This window comes from Phocoena phocoena, chromosome 2 (assembly GCF_963924675.1).
Source record: "Phocoena phocoena chromosome 2, mPhoPho1.1, whole genome shotgun sequence".
Lineage (NCBI taxonomy): Eukaryota > Metazoa > Chordata > Mammalia > Artiodactyla > Phocoenidae > Phocoena > Phocoena phocoena.
The window spans coordinates 11,480,423-11,497,169 of record NC_089220.1 but is presented as its reverse complement, the minus strand read 5'-3'; the positions used below and the strand labels follow the sequence as shown (position 1 = coordinate 11,497,169).

Below are 16,747 nucleotides of genomic sequence, written 5' to 3'. Positions count from 1 at the left end.
TAGTAGATATCCGTCAAATGAATGAATTCAGGAGTTCGTGTGCGAGAGGATCCCCAGACACACCCAGTCTGTCTTCATCTTTAACCAAACTCCTCTGCAGTCCACGATGGGAAATGAAGGCCAGAACTCTTTGGCCTCATCTCAGAGGTTTTTTCTTGGTGTCCTGCCATCCTGAGAGGCAGCAGAATTCCAGATTTTCAAGTCCAGAACTTGATGTTTTTCTGAAAAGAATCCTATGTTTTTAACATCAGGCTTATAGACCGCACCTGATTTGGGACATGGCTTGGGGGGCTAGAGGGGAGAGGCTGCCCCAGCCCCTCGTCCCCATCTTTATGGGGACACTTCTGCTTCCCAAATAGATGGTGTGGGCCCTCCTGGACTGGGATACTCTGCCACCATGCTTCATCTGGAAAATATAGGTTCTATTTGCAGTCACAGGGCTTCCTCGGAGTTTCTGGATTAGAGTCTCCAGAACATCCTGAACACAGCTACCTGGGGGCTCTTCTCCAAATTCAGGGCCTGGTTCCCAAACCCAGATAGTCCAAGGACTGGAAAATGGCCTGGGAATCTGCATTTTCAAACCTTCTCAAGGGGATTCCTGGGGCCTAGGCCAGGTTAGGAATTGCTGTTCCTGGTCAGCACCTCCCAGCCTTCTTTCACATTAAGGGAAGACCCAGAAAGTGGAATGTATTTCCCCCACTGAGGTCACAGAGGGGCCCAGCCCAGGGGTTGGGTCCTCCCCAGGGCCCCCTCCGCTGACCAGAGGGCTGAGGGATCTGTATCTCGGCCTGCCTCTAAGACATCCCTGGCACGTCGGCCCACCTTCCGGAACACTCTGTGGGAGCAAAGGTCATGCTCAGCCAGCTAGTCTGGTGGGCTAAGGGTGAACTGTCTTTGGGTGGGAGCTTGGCCCCTGGGGCTGGGGCTGGGACACTGAGGGAGGGAGCGGTGGTCTTCTCCAGATCCCGGAAACCTGTATGAGATCATCCGTTTAGATATGCAGGAAAAAGAAGCTTTCTGTGGGGTAGAATCCTGGGAGGGAGGTGTGTCCACCCAGAGGAGAGCCTGCTCCAGGGCTGATGGACCAGGACGGGCCTGCCCCACCTAGTGTTTCTTACTTCTGTGGTCCTGAGAGGTCCGGACACAGTCCCCTGGGTACTGCACATAGCCTCGAGCCGTCACATCACCAGCCAAGTCCACGTGGGGCTGTAATCTCCAGTGGGGTTTCAGTTCCTCAGGACCTGGACACCAGATGCCAGGGAGGCCTGGAGTATGGCCACAGAGAGGGAGATGCATCCGTTGTCCAGGAAACAGCCTACCTTGCTGGGGAGTCGGACTGAGAAGGGGCTACTATTCGGGGTGTTCTGTTCTCCAGCCCCAGGAGGCGGGTGCAATCCCCATTTTACAGACGTGCGGCCCGATGGGGCCACCGTCCCCACCACCCTGTACTGCCGGTTCGTCTGGATCCTGGTCCTGATGCTGCTCATAGACCAAGGCTCTGCGGGAAACCAGGGAAGGGACGTGCCCTTTTTGGTAGCTGCTATTCTATAAAGTGAGGCAGCCCCATGTAAGGGCAACTCATCTTTCCATTTCCTTGAAAACTTGAGCTTGGCAGGACTTTGTGGGGTGGCCCCAGAGCCAACTACCTCCTCCCCTTGTCCTGCTGCCAGGATCTGATGCTCCTTAGAGAATTGGCTTATGGGAAATCGTGTCTAGCTCCCTGCAGGGACTCTGAGCAGGTCACCTCCCGGGGCGGGCGGCGGTGCTTATAATGCTGCTGTCTTGCAAAGGCCAGGACCAGGTCCCTGCCCCCATGAGCCCTTCCCCAGGGAGCTCTGCCCTTCCTGGTGGGCAGGGGCTTCCTGTTGAAGTTGGTTCCACATTCCTCTTCAAGCCAAGGGCTCCAGGACGTTCCCCTGGGCCGGCCCGCAGCAGAGCCAAGTGCTGTGAGCTTCTGCCCAGCGCTTGCCTCTCCTCGCCCTCAGGAACAGGCCGGGGCTTCCTGTGTCCCTGCGGAAAGCTCCCTTTGTGTCCCTGCGGAAGTGTTCCAGGTGTTGCCCTGGGAAACCACAAGTGACTTCCTCTCCACCTCCTCCTCCCCCCTCAATGTGAGGGGCAGGGGTGGGAACAGAGTCGTGTGGCTGCCGCCCGTTTAGGTGTGTACGGCAGCCGAGGGAAATCGAGGCTGGTGTGGACAGAGGCTTACAGGAATTTAGAGCCAGTGGATGGGACACAGCACTGTGAGAAATTCCGAGTATCCAGCCCTCCGTCCACCCACTCGCCCTCCTCATCTTTTCAGCTCATCTCCGGTTGTGACATCACAATCATCTGGGGCTGTAGGGAGGCCCTGGGGGTCTTTCGGGGTGGATGGAGCTCGTGTTCTCCTAAACTGGACCCCAGGAAGGAAGCGTGGGGCCAGGGAAGGGGTAAGGGGGTGGGGCACTGGGAAGAGGGCAGAATCCGTCCCTCTGGTCGGCTAGGAGCCAGCGTGGCTGCAGGTGTCAAGGAGTGACCCCAGGCCATCTGGTGTGCAGCTCTTCTGCAGGGTCGGGGACAGGCTGGGAGGCAGGCTCTGGAGTCCAGAAGTCCTAGGTTCGAATCTCGGTTCTGCCACTCACCAGTGCCCTGGCCCCGGGCAAGCTGCTTCACCTCCTAAACCTCGGTTCCTCATCCACAAAATGGGCCGATGGCATTTGGGTCTCTGTAAATAAGCTAAGTAAGTAAGATAGATCTTTAGACACTGCCTCTGTGTACTGTGTGACACATGGGTGCTCAGTAAATGTTCATTTGGGTCACAGTGTGCTTTAGTCTCGTGGTTTCTGTTATACCCAGCTTCGCATGCCCTCCCCTGCTTGGACCATAAGCAATGTTCTAGAAAGGTCACGGGTGCCAGAATCCCTGGAGGCCTGGTGCCGTGCTCATCCCCAGGGTCAGGGAGAGGGAATTCGTCTCTGCTAGGTGCCTCCTATGTGCTGGGCCCTGAGTTTCAGGCACTTTTCAGACAAGAGGATTTTTTTAAAATAGATTTGTTTATTTATTCATTTATTTAATTTTTGGCTGCATTAGGTCTTCGCTGCTGCACGCGGGTTTTCTCTAGTTGCTGAGAGCAGGGGCTACTCTTCATTTTAGTGCGCGGGCTTCTCATTGCAGTGGCTTCTCTTGTTGCGGAGCACAGGCTCTAGGCGCGTGGACTCCAGTAGTTGTGGCACGTGGGCTCAGTAGTTGTGGCGCACGGACTTAGTTGCTCCACGCCATGTGGGATCTTCCCGGATCAGGGTTCGAACCTGTGTCCCCTTCACTGGCAGGTGGATTCTTAACCACTGTGCCACCAGGGAAGCCCCAAGAGGATTGTTTTAGTAGGTAAATATTTGCGTACCAGACTGTGTGGGCCTTGGGGATCCAGGTGGGAACAGGACAGCCATGGAGCCTGCCCTCTGGGACCTTCCAGGCTTGCAGGGTAAATCTGAGCAGATAATTGCATGATACGCTTTGTGTAGCATCTCCTGCCCTCACCACACAGCTGAAGGGTAGGTGAGGTGGAAACGCCAGCCACGGCCCCCCTGGGCTCTGCCCACCCACATGAGGCGTCACTGGGCTTGTGAACCAGAGCCAGGGGCACCCAGCCCCAGCCTGCATCTGGTGCCCACCCGGTCTGATGCTGGATTTATATCGACACTGGGCGCAGCCATGCTGTTCCCACTCTGAGCCACAGAGGCTGGTAATCGGGCCTCCTGGGCCAGCTGTTGGTTGTGGGAGAGGAAAAGGAGAAGGAGCTCTTCCTCCTGTGGAAACTGTGGGCTGCGGCCCAGGCACTACCCTGCAGTGGCCGGCCGGTGACCCTGAGCCCCAGCCCGGCTGGGGAAAGCCCTTAGTACAGGCTGTTTGTGGCTGACGTACAGTCTGAGACGTCCTCCTGCCCTGTGGGCCACACCCTTGCCCTCCAGCTGGACTCCTCCTGCCCCCATAAGGGTAAAGAAATCACATCTTGTGTTCTGGGGTGCTGGCACTTGTGTCCACCATTATTATAGTGACCACATCTAACTGGGGACTTGCTGTATGTCCGGCATTGAGTGAAAAATAGGGAATTCTTACAGGGCTCTTATGGGGCTTCTGTGTGCCGTGCCCTGCTCTAAGAGCCTTACATGTATTCCCTCATTTAATCCTCACGACAGCACGTGAGGTGGGGGCGATGGTCATCTCCATCTTATGGAGAAGGAAAGGGAAGCACAGAGAGGTTAAGTGACTTTCCCACAGTCACCCAGCTACTAAGTGGAGAGCAGGTTTCCAAACTGGGCAGCCCTGACTAACCACTGCCTCTTTGTACTGTGCACTTACATTCAGTCCTCGCAGCTGCTTTGTGAGGGAGGCATTATCATTATCCCCATTTTACAGAGAGGGAAACTGAGGCTCGGAGAGGCTGTGGGACTCCCCAAGTCAGACAACTGTCATGTGGGGAACCACCCTTCCACCCTGTGCCCCTTGAGCTAGGGACGCCATCCCGAGCCAGTCTACTTGGGAGCGGAAGCCCAGGCCCTGGGAGGTTCTTGAACGGTAACAGGCAGTAAAGCTTATTATTGAGCACTTGCGGTGAGCCAGGCAGGGTGCTTCACGCAGATAAACTCACTGAGTCCTCCGGACAACCCTGGAAGGTGGGTACTGTTATTATCCCCATTTCCCAAGTGAAGAAACTGAGGCTCAGAGAGGTTTAGTTGCCCAAGATCACACAGGAGGAAAGGGCAGAGCCAGGATTTGCACACTGACATTCTGACCCCAGATGTGCTGAAGGGACAGCACTGTAGCCCAACCAGGGGATTCTTTCAACTCCTTCCTTTGGAGCCCGTGAGAAAATGCTTGCCTCCGCCTGGGGTGTCTTCTAGCTTCTGCACAGGTGCCAAAAAACTTGAGTCTGTGTTGAGCAAACCATGTTGAACTGAGTTGAATTATGGGCCTTTGGGACCTGGCATGCGTTCTTCAGGCCTCGGATGGCACAGCTAAACCTTTTCTTCCTTTAGCAGCATAAAACTCGGTGCAAGCCATTTGAAGGTTTCGGGAAGCTTCTAGGGCTTCTTCTCCCCACCCCAGCCCCATCTTCTCCATAGCACTGACAGAGCCGTGCTGACGGGGAAGAGAGAGGTCTGCTTAGTCTCTCTGAGCCCAGTAAGGGATACTGCAGAAACGGAGCTCTGGAAAACTCCGGGCCCTATTCTTTCCTCTTAGCCGCTCGGCACATCTGGGAACACAGTGGAAAAGCTGCCGGTGCCGTGGGCTCATGTACATGTGAAATTCCACACACGGTTCCCGTCTGCTCCAGGCCCCCAGAGACACACGGCACTTTATGGTGGAAATGATCTTGTTTTTGCCTCGGTCGCGGGGGCCACCAGAGAAATCACACATTCGGTAGATTGTCCCGTAAGTCAAGGTCAGGATTTCAAAGAAGTGCCCTTGTCAGTCACTGTGGAGCGCTGAGGTGTCAGTTCACACCTAATTAGAACAGACACTGGCTGAGCACTGTTATTTTTTAATATAACAACTTTATTGGAGTGTAATTTATTTACCCTTATGTTCATACCTTTGAAGTATACAGTTGAGTGGTTTCTAGTCTACTCACGAAGTTGTGTAGCCATCATTACCCCGATCAGTTTTCTTTAGCATCCAAAAGGAGCCCCCTACCTATTAGCAGTTATTCTCCATCCTTCCCCCATCTCCTGGCAAATGCTACTACTCTCCTTTGTCTCTTTGTATTTATCTATTCTGGACATTTTATATAAATGGAATCATCCAATAAGTGGCCTTTTGTGTCTGCCTTCTTAGCGTGATGTTTTCAAGGTTCATCCACGTTGTGGCACGTGTCGGTCCTTCATTCCTTTTTATGGCTGAATAATATTCCATTGTATAGATGTACCACATTTCTCCATTCATCAGTGGATGGACATTTGTATTATTTTCCCTTTCTGGTGATGAGTGGTTTATACAAACAGCTACTAAAGCATAGTAGGGAAAGGGGGGGTCTGTTTCTATTTTTTAATCTGAATGAAAGTGATTTTCCTCTGAAATCTCTGTGGTTAACAACAAATGGTCTCTGAATACTAGAGTTAAAAGGGATTTGGGGAATTTTAGACCTTCTTATATTCCAAAGCAGGAAACTGAGGGGAAGGGGCTTGCCCAAGGGGTGGTCTTGACCAGACAGAGCTAGGCATCTGGACCACCTGCCCTAGAATCTGCTCTGTGATGAGCCAGGCCAGTGCAGTGCAAGCTGGGAAGTGAAGGGGCCCAGGACCCACCATGCACCAGGCATGTGCTGGGGTCCTGAGGTCACACAAGCTCCCTTTGAGATAGAAGGAGACGTGTTTTTTTTTCCCCCCCATAAGGATACAGGGGTGTGTTATGGATCCCACGAGCAGGGAAGCAGCTGGACTCCCCCAGGGGCCGGACTCGGGACCTCCGTGAGTGTTGCGGCTCTTGTCTTCATTTCTCCACACCTGCCTGTCTCTTTGGCTGCAGACCAGCTTTTCTCAAATTCACTGTCAGTGCAGACGGCAGATGGTGGCCTCACACTGGCCCCAGACTGACTCCTGCCAGGTCCTTCTTCCCTAACTTGGTTCACTGGTGTTGCATCTGAATTCCAGAGTCCCAAGAGAGAGAGAAAATGCTACAGTTCCAGAGGTCAGGGGTCCACCCCTGGTCAGAAGCCGTGCTCGCCAACACGACTTTGGTGGCCCCCGGGAGGGTGGGTTAGAGGGAAGAAGGGCTGAGCCCACGTGCCTGCACCCCTTGTAGGTGTCTATGACAAGTGCCTCCAGCTTCATCAGGACATGATGGACGGAACCCATCTCAGATGCAGGAGAAATTGATAGACATAGGTCCCTTATGCAGTGGTGGGAAGGACGCTCCTGGCTGGGCACCAGCAGTGACTCCCACTGAACCACGCCAGGATTGGGGAGGTGGGGAGCTGGGATGCACCAAAATGTTCAAGAACTCACCGTCAGAACTGTGACCCGGGGACCACAGCTGATCTCCAGCGCCCCAGCACCGCGCAGTGGACACGGGGCTGCTGGTCCAGCCTGAGGGACCATCTCTGATTCCCACTCAGCTAGCACCTGGGCACGGACGTGCTACTGCAGCAGGACTAACATCCCCAGAGCCCTGCTTAACAGTGGTGCACAGCAGAAAGGCAGCCCGGCCCCACCTCAACTCTGCTTTTCAGAGGGACCCAATTTGAGTCCAGAACTTCAGCTGCAAGGGAGTCTGGGAAACGCCTCTGCAGATGCAGTAGGAGGAAGTTGGCCTGGGGAATGCTGAGGACCCACTCAGCGTGTCCACCCCCGTGGGAGCTGCAGCGAAGCGTGGAGAGAAGCAGTACAGCCGATCTTAGCTGATGACTTACGCCAGAGCAGCTCTAGCGAGGGACTCGTGTGGCTTCCAAGCTCCTAGTGAAACAGAAGAGGGGACAGGGCCCCGACCTGTAGCTTGGCAGACACATCCTTCATGGAGCCCCAGCCCCGCACGTGCTTCACACCTTATACTTGGTGCTTAGATTCTGCACACAGCCCTGCTGGGTGGCTCATGTGGTCCCCGTTTCGCGGGGGAGGAAACGGGGGCTCAGGAAGCTAAACACAGGTGAGTAGGGGCCACGGGCAGGGCTGGTACCGCAGGCCTGCCTGACCCCCGAAGTGCCGTCCTCAGCCTGGTCCCAGTGTCGACTTTGGCCAGGAGGGCCCCCAAGCTGGAGCACCTGCTCTGGAGTGCAGGGGGTGGCCAGCTGCTGGGTCTGCGTGGTTTGTAAGCACCGGGAGCCCACAGCCCGGCCCTGAATGTTTGCTGGATGTTTAAAGCGAGCGTGCCTGCCAGCGCGAGGACCAGCAAGCGTTCTTCACTTCGTTGGTGTTCGTGGGACCAGCAGCCTCTGTTTCACCCTCCCCGGGGCCTCCAGATTCAAGGTGCGGCCTTCAGAGGCGGGACAATGAGCTCTGTGCTTTTTGCCTTTTTTTAGTCTCCCCACAGATCCTTGGAGTGGGTGAGGCGGGGCAGTTATCACCTCACAGACAAGGACAAAAGGAGGCTCAGAGAGGTTGAGGGTCCACCTGCTGCCACACAGTTGAGAGTGACAGGACAGAACAGCTCTCTTTGGCCCCAAGCCTTGGGATTCCTGAGGTGGAGTGCAAAGCTGGCCATAGCTTGGGATCATCGTTAGAATCGGGGAGTCGATGCACCGACCCCAGCTCTGGGACGCACTTACATCCAGTCCCAGAGCTGGACATGATAGGGGCTGTGGACACGTACGCGGAGCTGGGGTAAGGGTCCCTGGGAGCTGCACCAACCGAGGGAACTCTGGGCCCGGCTTCTCTGTTGACTGGGAGGTCCTGGTCTGTTTGTCTGATCTGTCCCCCTCTCCTGTGTGGGAGGATGCTTCTTGGGGAAGCACGAACAGGGTTCCGGAGGCTGAACCGTGTTACCTGAGTGTGCGGTGTGAGGGGGAGACTGGGCCAAGGGCGCGTCCCTGGGGAAGGGCTCTCTCAGCCCCCGCAAGCTCTCCAGGTCCCTGCACTTAGCTGCCAGGGCGTCTATTACCAGGCCTTTGGTCCCTGTGCACTCAGCCCTGACTGCCCACATCTCCATGTCAGCCCTCAGCAGGGCCTGCCTTGCTGAAGCCTGTTTCCTCTCACATCCTCCCTTTCAGTCTTCTCCTTCCTCCCCAACCTCAGCTTGGCAGCTCGGTTTGATTACAGTCCTGACTTGTCTGCTTCCCATGGGGCCCCTCCTTGCCCCTCTAATGCCTTCAGGGTCGAAAGGCATCCTCCAGGACTCAGGACAGTGTAATTAAGAGGCTTTGGTTTTGGACGTCTGGGTCTGCCACTTCCTAGCTGTGTGACCTTGGGCTGGATGGCTTACTTCTCTGAACCTGTTTTAGTCTTCATAAAACCACCCAACCCAGTGCTTGAGTAGTAGATACTCAGTAAGTGGACGTTAATTAACCATTAATATCAACAAAAGCTAAAATTTGGTGCTTACTCTGCACCACGCGTTGTGCTAAATGTATCTCCCATGTTGGCTTACTTCAGTCTCACAATAGCACTGAGAGGTAGACAGTGAGCACAATGATACTGTTGTTATCCCCATTTTGCAGGTTAGAAAACTGAGATACACAGAGGCTAAATATTTTTCCAAGGTCACCCAGGTAGAATATGCCAGAGCTGGTATTTGAAGCTGGCAATCTAGCTACCATTAACCCTGGGGCTTCTGTGCCCCTCAAAGACCAATCAATTTAATGGTAAGTCTAAATTAAAGGATAAAACAGAAGTATATTAAAAGTAACTAAGAATTATTGATTCTAAAGTTCATTAACCCCTAAGGAATAAGAAAACTTTAATGATTCCCCTTCTTAAGAGGATTTTTCTGTTTCGATCACAGCCATGAGCTAAAAGTATAAAGCTCTATGCTGACAGTAGACACCTCTGTCAGCCAGTGGGCAGTAAAAGGACTTCCACAGGCTTTGAAATCACAGGACTCAGAGGGCAGGCGAGCAGTATAGTACAGAGGACCCAGGATTTAAACTCTAAAGACCTGCATTCAAGTCCAGTACTACCTCCCACTTTGTGATGTTTATGTCACTGAATTTCACCAAACCTTAGCTTACTTACCTGTGAAATGGGGAGATATGAAAAATAGAGTGTTGATATGGAAAATAGAGTATTTGTGAAAACCACCTCCGAGATGTGTGAGGCACAAGACAAATGTTGAATAATGATGAGGGGTCTGTTCATTAATCCAGCCTTGACAATGCTCCACCTTCACCTGCATCCCCTTACCTCCCCACAAGGGCCAGACTAGAGGCCACTGGCTGGGAAAGCAGGGTCTCTTTGTGACTCTGCCACTAATTTTCTGTGAGATTTGGGCAGTTCATTAACCTTCATGCATCTTGGTTTTCTTCTTTATAAACAGTTAAGCAAGTGAGATTTATCTCAGGAATGCAAAGCTGATTCAACGCATGAAGAACAATTATTTTTAGACTAAAGGGTGAAAACCACATGATTGTCTCAACAGACACAAAAAAGCATCTGTCAAAATCCAACACCCTTTCTTGATTAAAAAAAAAAAACACAACAAACTAGGAATAGAAGCAGGTTTTCTCAATCTGATAAAGGGCATCTCCAAAAAAACCCAAAGCTAACGTCATACTTAATGGTGAAAGACCGAAGACTTTCCCCCCTAAGATCAGGAACAAGACAGAGATGTCACTCTTGCCTCTTCTATTAAACATTGCGCTAGAGGTTCTGTCCAGGGTAAATAGGCAAGGAAAAATAAAAGGCATCCAATTTGGAAAGGAAGAAGTAAAGCTGTACTCACAGATGACATGATCTTATATATAGAAAATCCTAAGAAATCCACCCAAAAAACCCCACAACCCTATAAGAGTTAATAAACTTGCAGAATACAAGGTCAGTATACAAAATTCAATTGTATTTCTATACATTAACAATCTGAAGATGAAATTAAAATTTCATTTACAATGCCATCAGAAACAACAAAATACTTAGGGGTAAATTTAACAAAGGTAGAACAAGATCTGTACACTGAAAACTATAAAATATTATTGAAAGAAATTAAGGAAGATTAAATAAATGGAAAGGCATCCTGAGTTCATGGGTTGGAAGACTTAAAATTTTAAAGATGGCAGTAGTCCTCAAGTTGATCTACAGATTCCATGCAACCTTTATCAAAATCCAAGCTAGCTTTTCTTTGCAGAAACTGACAAGCTGATTCTAAAATTCATATGGAAATGCAGGGGACCCAGAATAGCCAAAACAATCTTGAACAAAGTTGAAGGACTTCCTGATTTCCAAACTTATTACGAAGATATAATAATCAAGACTGCCTGGTACTGGCATGAGATAGAAATATATATCAATAGAATAGAATTGAGAGTCCAGAAATACACCCATACATTTAAGGTCAGTAATTCTTCATAAGGGTGCCAAGACAATTCAATGGGGGAAAAATAGTCTTTTCAACAAATGGTGGGCTTCCCTGGTGGAGCAGTGGTTGAGAGTCCGCCTGCCGATGCAGGGGACACGGGTTTGTGCCCCGGTCCGGGAAAATCCCACGTGCCGCGGAGCGGCTGGGCCCGTGAGCCATGGCCGCTGAGCCTGCACGTCCGGAGCCTGTGCTCCGCAACAGGAGAGGCCACAACAGTGAGAGGCCTGCGTACCGCAAAAAAAAAAAAAAAAAAATGGTGCTAGGAAAATCAGATAGCCACATTTTTAAAAAGAAGTTGGACCCCTAATTCACACCATATACAAACGTTAACATGAAACAGACTTAAATGTAGTAGCTCAATATATGAAACTCTTAGAAGAAAACATAGGAATACATATTTGTGACCTTGGATTAGACCATGGTTTCTTAAATATATCGAAAGCATAAGTACCCAAAAAAAAATTTTTTTTAAAAACCACTTCATCAAAATTAAAAACTTCTGTGACTTCTAGGACACTTTCAGAAAGTGAAAAAACAACTCCTGGAATGGGAGAAAACATTTGTAAATTATATTTCTGATAAAGATCTAGTATCTAGGATATATACAGAACTCTTAGAACTCAGCAGTATAAATGGGCAAGGCATCTGAGTCAACAATTCCCCAAAGAAGATTCACAAGCAGCCAGTAAGTCCATGAAAGGTGCTCAACATTATTATGAGTCATCAGGGGAATGCAAATCAAAACCACAGTGAGATACCACTAATCACTCACTAGAATGGCTATAGTAAAAGACAACCCTAAAGTGTTGGCAAGGATGTGGATATATTGGAACCCTCGTATACTGCTGGTGGGAATGTAAAATGGTAAAGCCTCTTGGATACCAGGCTAGCAGGTCCTCAGAGTTAAACATAGAGTTACTATATGGGGCATCAATTCTACTCCTGGTTATATACTCAAGAGAAATGAAAACATAGCCTCGTCCACACAAAAACTTGTCCACGCATGTTCATAGCAGCATTATTCATAGTGGCTAAAAAGTAGAAATAATCCAAATATCCAAGCGACGAACAGATTAAACAAAATATAGTATATTCGTATAATGGAATATTATTTGGCCATAAAAGGGAATGAGATACTCCTTCATGCTACATCATTAATGAACTTTGAAAACATTATGCTAAGTGAAAGAAGCCAGACACAAAAGGCCACATGTTGATTCCACGTATATAGAATGTCCCGAATAGGCAAACTACAGTGATTGGCAGAGGTTGAGGGGAGGGGGAATGGGGAGTACTGCTAAAAGGGAGAGGGGTTTCTTTTCAGGGTCCTGAAAATCATCTGGAATTATGTAGTGATGGTTACACAGTTTTCTAATATACCAAAACCCACCTAATCGTACACTTTAAAAGGGGTGAATTTTATGATATTTTAATTACCTCAGTTTTTAAGTGGAGTTAATCTAGAATGGTGGTTCTCAAAGGGGCGAGACACGTAGCATCAGCATCTTAATTATCTCAGTTTTCATTTATTTTTTTAAATTTATTTTTGGCTGCGTTGGGTCTTCGTTGCTGTGCGCGGGCTTTCTCTAGTTGCGGCGAGCGGGGGCTACTCTTCATTGCGGTGTGCGGGCTCCTCACTGCAGGGGCTTCTCGTTGCAGAGCACGGGCTCTAGGCACGCGGGCTTCAGTAGTTGTGGTTCACGGGCTTCAGTCGTTGTGGCACACGGACTTAGTTGCTCCGCGGCATGTGGGGTCTTCCCGGACCAGGGCTTGAACCTGTGTCCCCTGCATTGGCAGACGGATTGTTAACCACTGCGCCACCAGGGAAGCCCTGTCTCCGTTTTTAAATGGAGTTAATCTAGAATGGTGGTTCTCAAAGGGGCGAGACAAGCAGCGTGGGCAGCATCTGGGAACTTGTTAACAAATGCAAATTCTTGACCACCCCCCTCCGCCCCCCCCAACCCCCAGCCCAGTTCCAGAGCTGCCAAATCATTAGCTCCAGGGGATTCTGAGTTATACTCAAGCTCGAGAACACTAGTCTTGGACCTATGCTCTCTAGATCATGTAAACGCTCATGGTTCCAGCGTCCATGACTATCTACATCATTTGGTGACACACACATCCCCACGTACCGCAGGTTAACCACTCTAGGTAGTTAACTATCCAAATTACTTTGTTTGAAGTTTTTCATTAGCAACTGCATCTGTTCTTATGTTTTTCCCTCCAGTATGATTAGCCATCTGTTTTGTTAGAGTTCATTTTAAAGATTTTTTTTCACATAATTAAATTGTAATTTCCTACTTCAGAAAAGAAATCTGAGAGTGGAAGAAACACCAGCAGCCCTTCTTTCATGCTTACATTTGCACATCAGTTGGTGTCCACGGGGAGCATCTCTCAGATGTCCCTGACATTGCTTGAAGGGATGGCAGTTGGAAGGGGGGCTGGAGGGGCTCCTGGTGGTGTCAGAGGAGTGTCCCTCAGGATAGACATTGTCCTGTAGCCCCCCAAACTCTTATCACTTCACCCATTAATTAGTCCAGACTCTTAATGTTAGAGAAATCCAACTCAGGCTGGTTTAAGCCAAAGGGCCCATAGTGGCAGATTCACTGAGAGAATCTACCTTCAGGCAAAGCTCAACATGGGGCTCAAATGGTTACAAGACCCTGGGACATCGCTCAGCAAGGTTTTCCCTGTATTGGCTTCACCCTCTGGCAGCTTGCCAAGGTGACCACCAGCCATCTAGGCTTACCTCCCATCGGATTAACCAGTGCACAAGTGGCGCCTCTGGCTGAGTTAAGGATTGCATTCGGCTGCATGTAACAGAAAATTCATGTGACAAAGGCTTCACCTCAAAGGATTTATTTTTATCACAGAAGAAGTCCTGAGATGAGGGAGTCTCGTAGCTCTGTCATACCATTGGTGTCCCATTTCTGTTCTTCCATCCTTAGCAGGTGACTTTTGTCTTCAAGGTTGCCAAGTGGCTCCTGTGGCTTGTATGTTCATGTTCCAGGCAGGAACAAGGAGGAAGGACACAGGGCAGGAGACACGTGTCCCTAAGCCTGTCTCTTCTTATCAGGAAGATAGTCACCTTCCTGGAAACCCTACCATGTAGACATCTCCTTACATCTCATTGTCCAGAACTGTCCATGGCCACTCCTACCTGCCAGGAAGCCTAGGAAATTAAGGTTTTTAGCTAGGAACCTACTGTCCAAAGCAAAATAGTGTTCTGTTAGTAAGGTGGAAGGGATAATAGATATTACAGACAGTGATTCCCAGCAAAATCCACACATGGGTCTCTAAATGGGTTATCCGTCCAACCCCAAACCCATGTAAGCCACTCAATGGCAAGGGTTGTTGATTTGTCCGCTGGTGGATTCTCAGTACCTAGAATAGTGCCTAGCACTGAGAATGAACACATTGAGTATTTATGGAATGCATGATTAGCCAAGCTGGACTCAACACACCCACCCATAGAGCTAGGAAGTAGAGTCAGCCCTCCAAACCACATGGCTGATGTGGAATGGAGGGTTGGTTCCCTAAAGGAACATTAGCATGCTGTTACCAGGAGCGGGGCGTGGATGCTAGGCAGATAAGAGCAACGAATGTCCTGCCCAACCCAGCATTGCTCGGGCTAGCCAATTCTTAGAGATAGCAAACTACCCACCAGAAGTACACTTTTCATATGCAGACTACCCCGTCCGGAGCTCAGTACTCTGAATCGCTGGCCTCTGTCTGGCTCTCGCACTCCAGGAGGTACTAGTCCTTTGCCCTAATCACTGCAGGGTCAGTACCGGACGACTGGAGACAACCCCTGTCCCCCAGAGCCCGCTGAAACTGTTCAAACCAGCCAGTCCTAGGCCTGCTCACCCTGCCTTGTATTTGCTCGTGGAAACCACAATAAGTATTTCGGTGTCTGGTGTCTTACGGTGCCTCATTAAACAATGGAGACGCTGAAGACAGGTAGAAGGTGTGGGTGGGGTGGGGCCCAGCACGATCACTGTGGAAGTTTTCCACACTTGGACCATGACACACAGTAATAAATATCTTACACACGCACACAGATATCTATAAAAAGGAAACAGAAGTCTTCAGAATAGTATCTAACTCGTTTACTGTAACTCTAATACTTTTTTTTTTCCTTTTTAAGGAAATGCTAGTTGCCACCCACTTAATTGATTTCACAGTCCGCTAATGGGTCTCATCTAACAGTTGGAAAACACAGCCATAGAGCAGGTCTGATGGAGCATTGTTTCTTAGGAAACAGTGGTGGGCCGTGAGGCTTGCAAGCCGGGTGGGACCAGATCAGGGCAGATGTCCAAACCGGATTCAAAACCCATGCTAGACAAACAGACAAGCATCAGCTTCAATTTGGTGTCTGTGAAAATAAATTATCCTTCTGCTGTGGCATTTGTATATATCTACAAAGGTGCTCCTGAGCATGTAAGTGTCCAGGGTTACAATTCCTCAAAGTGGATTTTTCCCTTACATACAGTGTTTTAGGTCAATTCTGGAGATGCCCTAGGCCTTCCCTGGCGGCCTGGATGAATTGGGATGTGGGCTGAAATTTGGGACAGACTAATCAGGTAGGAAAACTTTCTGCTGTTTGTGCAAGGATTACAAGATGCAGAAAGGTATATGTAGAGGAAGATCTGGGAAGATAGCTGCTTTTCTAGATGTAGCATCTAGGATGAACACATGAATGGATTTGCTGATTTCTAGCTAACCATATTCTCCTGATTCGTTATTATAAACAGGCTGGGTTGTTTTTTTTTCTTAGCAAATATGTTTTTAGTGACAGAAAGATTCAAGCACAGATTTACAGAGCTAGACCTGCTACTGCCAGCCTACTTTGCAATTTCTTTTTTTTTATTGAGCTGTAATTTATAAACCATAAAATTCATACGAATAAAGTATACAGTTCAATGTTTTTCAGTATGTTCACAAAATAGTACAGCATCACCATATAATTTCAGAAAATTTTCATTACCCCGAAAAGAAACTTCATACCCCTGAGCAATCACTCCCCCCCCCATTCTCCACCTCCGCCATCCCCTGGCAACCACCAGTCTACTTTCTGTCTCTATGGATTTGCCTAGTCAGGACATTTCATATAAATGGAATCATATAATATGTGACCTTTTGTGTCTGGCTTCTTTCATTTTGCACAGTGTTTTCTAGGTTCATCCATGTAGCATGTATCAATACTTCATTCCTTTTTATGAGTGAAAATTCCATTGTGTTTATATAACTACATTTTGTTTATCCATTTATAACTTGATGGATATTTAGGTCGTTTCCACTTTGGGGCTATTATGAATAACGCTGCTATGAACACGAGTACAGGTTTTTGTGGGACATATTGAGGAATTGCCAAACTAATTTCCAAGAGCCTGGACCATTTTACATTTCCACCAGCAGGGTATCAGGGTGCCTATACTCCCACATCTTCACCAATACTTGTTATTATTTATCTTTTTTATTATCGTTATAATTGTGGGTCTGAAGTAGTTTTGATTTGCATTACCCTAATGACTAAAGATGATGAGCAACTTTTCACATGCTCATTGGCCATTTGTGTATTTTCTTTGGAGAACTGTCTATTCAAATCCTTGGCCCGTTTTTATTTTTCTTTTTAATTTTTAACTTTTATTTCTTTTTGGCTGCACCATGAGGCTTGCGGGATCTTAGTTCCCCAACCAGGGATCGAACCTGGGCCCCTGGCAGTGAAAGCGCCAAGTCCTGACCACCAGGGAGTTCCCCCTTTGCCCAGTTT

At 49.1% G+C, this 16,747-nt stretch overlaps 1 protein-coding gene across 2 annotated transcripts in view; it reads left to right on the top strand.

Moving 5' to 3' along the window:
- SLC24A4 (solute carrier family 24 member 4) overlaps nt 1–16,747 on the top strand; it is a 171,381-nt gene that overhangs the window by 137,670 nt on the left and 16,964 nt on the right. The window lies entirely within an intron of this gene.